This window comes from Mobula birostris, chromosome 16, assembly GCF_030028105.1.
Source record: "Mobula birostris isolate sMobBir1 chromosome 16, sMobBir1.hap1, whole genome shotgun sequence".
NCBI classification, from domain to species: domain Eukaryota; kingdom Metazoa; phylum Chordata; class Chondrichthyes; order Myliobatiformes; family Myliobatidae; genus Mobula; species Mobula birostris.
The window spans coordinates 23,962,203-23,970,009 of record NC_092385.1 but is presented as its reverse complement, the minus strand read 5'-3'; the positions used below and the strand labels follow the sequence as shown (position 1 = coordinate 23,970,009).

At 40.1% G+C, this 7,807-nt stretch overlaps 1 protein-coding gene across 2 annotated transcripts in view; it reads left to right on the top strand.

The window, feature by feature from the left end:
* The first annotated feature begins 294 nt into the window (after positions 1–294).
* LOC140210846 (ERC protein 2) overlaps positions 295–7,807 on the top strand; it is an 880,422-nt gene continuing 872,909 nt past the window's right edge. For both annotated transcript variants that reach the window (XM_072280109.1, XM_072280108.1), the window contains exons 1-2: positions 295–355; positions 1,596–1,677. The gene's annotated coding sequence lies outside the window, so the exon portion shown is untranslated. The remainder of the gene's footprint in view (positions 356–1,595; positions 1,678–7,807) is intronic.

The window sequence follows — 7,807 nt, the reverse complement described above, 5'->3', positions numbered from 1 at the left end:
GAATAAGATCGGGCTGCAAGCCCGAGAAGGTAGTGATATAAAAATAATCGGAAACTGTGCTGCCTTATCCCATGTTATTGTTATATTACATTGAGTGAAATAAATAGCCACCCAAAAATGCATTCAGCAAAGACACAGAAGTGAACTGATTAAGTAAAAATAATTTTGAAAAAAGAACGAGGTCAGAATGCAAGCATGGAGATGGGAATGTGAATGTCGCTTTAAATTTCCAGGCTGGATGCTATGGTTCTAGCCAATTGTAGGGAAGGTGTAGAATGCTGGGAATGCTGGGAATGTTAAATCAAGCCTGGCTGGGATAAGCTGAATGGTGAAAGGCTGAGGAGGGATTCCAGAGGTAAAAAAAAATCTCTGAAGAACCGGCTCTTATTTTATGCCTTTTTTAAAAAGCCCTTTCCCTTCCATCCTTCCTCCTTTCGGAAAGGATCATCTGCATAAAGAGATCATTGCGGCTGCTGCCGGGTTTCGATTAACCAGCAGCAGAGTGGTGCTGTGACAGAGAAGAACTAAAGGGTTTCACATTTGTAATTTGACATGTAGTGTGTGAAGAGAGAGATGTAATGATTGGAGGGAGCGACCGGCTTTAATTATTGCAGCTCGGAAGCGAGACGCCGTCTGTAAATCAAAGCTACGGGAACGTGATATTTTGCTAGTCTGTCATATATAGTACGATTAAGTGCGTAATTTTCTTCAACCGAAGGCCTCAGAAGGTATTTTATATGTGATATACTGTGGATTGGTCATCCTAGTCATACAGCAAACGCTCATTGACAGAATAAATGGTTTGAAATGACAGTGGTTTAACATGTATTGGGGATCGATGTCACTGTTTTATTTTGATTTTTGAAGCAAAATCGAGCGTTGTTTAAAGTATCTGCAAGGTTTAATCAACGTATTGATTGCTAGGCGGTTTCCTGGGCACAGCCCTTCCCATCTGCCATGGTGTTTGATGGGTGCGCGGAATCTGCTGCCTCCACCTAACCTAGTACCGGAGATGGTGGAATATGTTTCGATTGACGTTTCACAGTCCATCCAGCAATTTAAACATTCACAATTCTAGTTTATGTTGACCAATCGGCGAGGCTGGGGGTCGGTCGATGTCAAGTTTGGCAGCAATTTCGGTTTTGGGCGAATATCCCCCCATTCCCAAACTCCTTTTTTTTATATTAAAAAGCCGTACACATTGACGTTAACCTGTTCAAGGCTTGTTAGTATCAATTATGAACTGTCATTTACATATTGGGTAATCGATGAAAAACATCGTTTTTAATGTGCCTTTGCGTTTATGGAGTGATAAAGCAAAACATATGGATCTTCGGTTTTTTACGAAACAGTTGTGGTTTGACATTTTTGTTGTGAATAATAATTTCAATACAGTAAATTCTATTATTAGTTTCTGGGCATGTGAATATCTTGTGATACCACAAGAATGGCTGGCAGTCATCGGGAGCCATGAGCATTACATTATTCATGAGAATCTCTCATATTGATCATACACAAATAATTCTGACTAATTTATTTTAAATTTTTAAATAACCTCCTGGTACTGATTCATAATAATATGTTTCTCCCATAAGGTCTGATACATTGTGGATTTGAGAAGCCCCTGCCATCAACATTCAACAAGCAATCAACTGCTGATTGATACCCAAAATATCTGTAAGTTATTTATATTGTGTGATTTTTTTTAATTAGTTGTTTATATTCCCCATCGGGTGTGAATCTGTTCTGGATGAGAGGATTAAAGAATCCTTTTTTAAAAATAGATCTTGGAGTTCAAATGTGAGACTGAGTAATTCCTTTTCAAATTCATGATTTGAAGCCCAAATTATAAACATCACTACAAGTTTGTGACAATTGTCAGCCCAGCTTAGAATTTAAGATACTGGAATGGCAGAATTGGAAGGATCTGCTATTAGGTAGTGGGGTCGAGGATTCTGTATTGTGTGTCTGGGAAATTTTAACTTTAACCAGATAGCAAGTAAAGAAGTGGAAAACATCAAACATCTTACCAACGCTATTCTAAATCTTGACAAGCTCAAAATGAACTCGGAAATATTTGCATAAAATTCAGTAGCAGTTCCTTATATATCTGTAACCAAGGCAACATTGTGTGTACTTCCTTCACAACCTAGTATATTGTTCCTGAAAATTGTAATGGTGAGTTCTCAACCTTCTGTTTTATTTTCAATTTAAATGCAACAAAGGGAAAATAGTATATTTCATGAAAGTTAGAGGAAACAACCCTGAAAGGTAATATTATTTTTGACTCGTTCTAACTCATAAAAACAGTAATAATTACAACTGTAAAGATTTATCACATGATAGATTTAGTTATGTTACCCACATAAAATTGCTAAATAGTTGCGGATGAATACAGATGGTGTTTATCACACTGAATCATGTAGATTTGTACTTGCGAGTTTTTTTTATTACCACTGCCAAGTGAATTGGCGTGTGTGGTCCATGAGATGCTGAAAGAAAGCTAAATGCAATTAACAAAGCATAAGGAAAGATCCTTAAAGGTGATTCATCCTTTGCTGATTACAAAGTGGTATTGATGAAAGCTGAGGAGATTCTGTTTCCTTCTCTTGGGGAAATAATGCGTATTGGAAGGGCACTTAGAAGAGTGATAAGAAAGAACAGACAAAGTCTTTGTGTTTTATATTTTTAACATGAGTTATCGTGTCAGTGAGTTATTTCCCGACTTTTATTTTTTAAACCCACCTTCTACTAGTCAACTTCCCAACACTCATCTCATTCAGATGAGCATGTATTTAAAAAAAAAGCAAGATTTCCTGGATTGCTTGTTAAGTAAAAGCTCAAACTAATTTTATACTGAGCTATGAAGGTAAAGCTCTAGGGTTCATAGTGGATTCCCTGTGCAAATTTGATTAATCTCAGCTGTGTTCTTTTTGAAGACAGTTACTTGAGGTTGTGAATGAATACTTTTCACTCCACTTCTGTGGGTTATGTGGTGGGATGAGGCTAATGTGGGATCGCAGAATTTGCCACACTAGATGCTTGATGGGGTGGCTGGATGAGTAGTTCAGGAAGTGGTACATTCCCTTTGCTGCTTCTATTGGTTTTACTTGTGCTTCTGACAAAGAAACTCCTTTCTTAGTATCATTTCCTATGCTTGTTCCTTTATTTTCAAGCTGTGAAGGGCCAGGAATTTTCATGCGTTGATGGTGGTGTTGAATCTTATTTCAATGAAGCATTGTGAATCTCCTTGAATCATTTAATCCGTTCTAATTCGTTCTACCTGTAATGTAGTTTAGGGTTAATGCTTATATTGGGAGTCTGGTGTAAGGCATTCCAATGATGTGGTCTATCTTTTGGAAGCAGTCCAATGTAATTAAACCTGTAATTTGAGGATGTTGGTCTAGGAGAGGATACAGAGGTTGGCTTTCTTACCCAGCCAGAAAATTTGGCAGAATGAGAAATAATGATACTTTTCCAGAGTTTTGAGATGCTGCTGTCGGTAGTACATCTTTTAACAGTATGTCGGAAGGTGGGCCCCACTGCTACGTTGTGGACTATGAGCTTTCGGATAGGTTTCAGTTCTTGAACTTATAAACTTTGTTCCGCTCAGATGGGCAAAGGCTGTACCAATGAATGAGATGATAATAAATTTCATCAGTGTCTCCTTTCACAGTGAGAAATATGAAATATGGAGAAGTTATTTTTTGAATGATGGAGGTGGTGTTCTGCATAGGGGCAAACTGAGAGATGATCTTTATTTTATAGGTATTATCTTTGTTTTACAATTCCATATCTGATTTTGAATCAACCTCATTTCTGGAGAGAAAGTGATATGGGTTAACAGTTTCCCGTTTTATCCTCTGCTGTAGCAGGAAAATTATTGGGGATGAGATGCAGTAATGCAATAGGAATGATTAAGAAAATCATTGAAGTGATGATACAGTCTTGCTTCCTTCCATTTTGTAGTTGGTTTGGCTCTATTATGGGCCAGCTAGTTAGACTGTGGCTTGCATGCCATCATACAATAGCAACAAATTTCTCAAGGGCAGCCAATGTTAAGAAAGTTTCTCTAAAGTAAATGTTGCTTAACACAAAGACTTTTGTAAAGTCAAAATAGACCATGAATAGTGGTTGATCGCCAAAGCACATCACCAGAGGATCTTGCAGATGTCAATGGAGAGCATTCTGATTGGTTGCATTACAGCCTGGTGTGGAGGCTCCAATGCACAGCATCGCAAGAGGCTGTAAAGGGTTATAAGACCCAGTCAGCTCCATCATGGGTGCAACATTACCTATCTTTTGAGGACATCTTAAAGAAGTAGGTTTTCAAAGCTTGCAGAGAGATTTAGGCCAGTTAGAAGAGTGGGCTGAAAGGCTGAAAGATGGCAAATGGAGTTTAGTGTTGATAAATGTGAGATGCTACATTTTGGTAGGACTAATCAAAATAGGACATACATGGTAAATGGTAGGGCATTGAAGAATGCAGTAGAACAGAGGGATCTAGGAATAATGATGCATAATTGCCTGAAGGTGGAAACTCATGTGGATGGGGTGGTGAAGAAAACTTTTGGTATGCTGGCCTTTATAAATCAGAGGATTGAGTATAGGAGTTGGGATGTAATGTTAAAATTGTACAAGGCATTGGTAAGGCCAAATTTGGAGTAACTACAACACTATCCTTAAATGTCTTTGATTCTAATCCACTGCAAATGACAGACATCCTACCTCTGCTGCAAGTTTTGTGTTATAGGGGAACACGACCAAGGTCTAGTCCTGACGAAGGGTCTCGGCCTGAAACGTCGACTGTGCTTCTTCCTATGGATGCTGTTTGGCCTGCTGCGTTCCACCAGCATTTTGTGTGTGTTGCTTGAATTTCCAGCATCTGCAGATTTCCTCGTGTTTGTGTTTTTAGACTATGGAAGCAGCTCAAAGAATGAACATCAAACATCCCCGCGCACAAAAAAAAACAAATTGTGCACACAGCATGAAAAAAAGCGAAAATCTCGGAATGTAAAACACAAATTCGAAAAAGTCCAGGCATATTCAGTTCAGCTCGGTGCTCATCATCAGCAGGCTGTCCTGATTCAAAATACCCAAAGTAGCAACCTTAAAAAAAAAAGGAGCCACCAGAAAGGCATCATAACGTGGTCTACAGAGTCCAATCCAAACACTGCATCGATTAAACCTTGTCCAAGACCCAGGACTCTGGCACCATCCTCGAACAGCATTGAGGGGGGAGAGCGAAGTCATTCGAATGCAGGAACCTTTCTTTGGGTGCAGCGAGTGATTGACTGTTGTACGCAGACACCTTTCTCTGGCAGCAGCAACTAAGAGGCTCGTGGACGGCTTTGAACGCTCATTCTCTTTCCACAGTTGCCACAGTGATTTCAATCTTCCTCAGTGCTGAGATCAGTGAGAAATGGAGTTGAGCATGGGCTTAAGCCCCGTCTCCAGGCTTCTTGGCCGCAGGCTTTGCTCGAAACACCCTGGAGACATCAAAGACAAACCACCAAAATGTGAATCACAGGCTCCTACGGTAGCAGAACCGCATTTGAAAGAAAAAGGTGTGAAAGAAAGAGTTTCATGAAACGCCTGGAGGATGTTGCCCCTGGTCGTGTTGTTTGCTGGCACCATCTTCATGGTCATAGTGTCTTGTGTAAATGACCAATACAGGCAATGGCGATGCTCACTTCTAGGAACTTGCAACTCTCAACTTCAGCAGCAATGATGAAGGGAGGAGCATTTTCACTGCTTTCCCCACCCCCAGCTTCCTGAAGTTAATGACCAGTTTTTGTGTTTGCTGACAAATAGGAAAAGGTTGTTATCACGACACCATGTTTCTAAGCTCCCTATCTCCTCCCTGTACTCTGACTCATTGTTGTTTTTGATGCAGCCCACTATGGTGGTATCATCTGCAAACACATAGATTGAGTTAGAGCAGAAAAATAGTTTATGGTTGCTATTAAAGTAGCAGATATGAAATCAAGTGATAGTAACAAGAAAAAACTTGTAGAAACAAACGTCAATCATTCTGGGAAGGTATAGAATACAAAAAGCAAACCAATATAAAACACTGAAAGAAAAATTATAAAATGTGAAAATATTCAGTAGATCAACCAGAATCATGGGGGGAAGAGAGAAAGTTATCATTTTACGAATAAACTCTCCTTGGGCTTCCAGCCGGGTACAGGTAGTTGATTAAAACTAACATTTTGGTGACAATCTCCACCATCTTCTTCAGGGATGATACCCAGGCATGTCTAGTACGGTGGTATTTAAACCCCTGTCATCCGTCCCTCCTGATTGGTTAGTTCTTATCCAATCAGGTTTCTGCTTTCCCACCTTGTTTACAATTGAATTCCAATTCCTAGAGTGAGACCTTGTTAAAATTCTTTTCTTCTAGTTTTATTTCAATGGCTTCCTTTACCATGTGGTCCCAAAACCCATCTACACAGCACAATAGTTTTGTGCTGTCGAAGTCAATCCTATGGCCATTGTGAATGCAATGTTCTGCTACTGCTTATTTCTCTAGGTAACCCGAATGGATAAAACTCCTGGGTACCTTGATGCAGGTTTCCACCATGTGTCCCTTCTGGCCAATATGCGCTGCTTGGCATTCACAGGGAATCCTGTAAACTCCAGCCGACCTGAGTCCCAGGTCATCTTTGAACGCGTAAGCTGCGATTTGCCTGAGCATCGTCCCCAATGGAAACATAGGTTATAATCGATACCTGTACCCGTCTGGAAGCCCGAGAAGAGTTTATTTGTCACGTACGCTGGGAAAGCACTAGATCCTTCTTCAGTTATCATTTTAGGTCACTGACCTATCAGCAGCATGTCATAAAACAAGTGTGTTTTACATTGCAGAGAAGGGAGAGAGGTGGAGTGATAAAGTCTGTGACGTGGTGGAGATTGTAGTGTTATGTGTGGACCAGGAGTGGGTGGTGAAGACTTGCTAATTGCTGTTGATCTCTCTGGAGAGGATGTAAGTAGGAGATTAATGAGGAGAGAAAACAAAAATAAAACTGGAACTGTGAGATTAAAAACGTTAAAAAAAATCTGAGTTAATATTACAGGTTGATGATTAGGCAAAACTGACTGTTTCTGACATTAACTTGAAAGGCAGGTTATTTGAACTTGCTGAATTCATTGAGCACTAAGGGCTGTAATTAGCCATACTATCCACAACTCCCCCAACCTTTGTGTATCTGCAAACTTACTAACCCACCCTTGCACTTCCTCATTTAAATTTCTAAAAATCACAATGAGCGAGGGGTGGAATCCCTGTGGAATACCACTAACCACTGACTTTTAGGTAGAATACACTCGATCTATACCCTCTGCTTTCTCTGGGCAATCCAGTTCTGAATCTACACATGCGGAAACATATAAAGTGCCTCATCAAAATCCATATCCATCACACCCACTGCTCCTCTTTCATCACTATGCTTTGTCACATCTTCAAAGAATTCAATCAAGCTTGTGAGGTATGACCTGCCCTCAAAGTCATGTTGACTATCCGAAATCAGACAATGTTGGACCATTGTTGCTTTTCAAGCATGTTATGCTATGACTGAGCAGTGAGAAGGGCAAAGACAGAGAGGTCAACATGGGATGGAGAATAGAAGTGACAAGCATCTAGAAGCTCATCGTCACCCTTGAGGACTGAATGGAGATGTTCTGCAGAACTATCAAGCAGCATGCTTGAGGTTTCCTGATGTAGAGGAATTGCAAAGGAATTGTTCAGCACTTAGTAGAAGGCCTCTGTAGTGGTGAGAGGAGCAACTTTTGCATCTTCTATAGT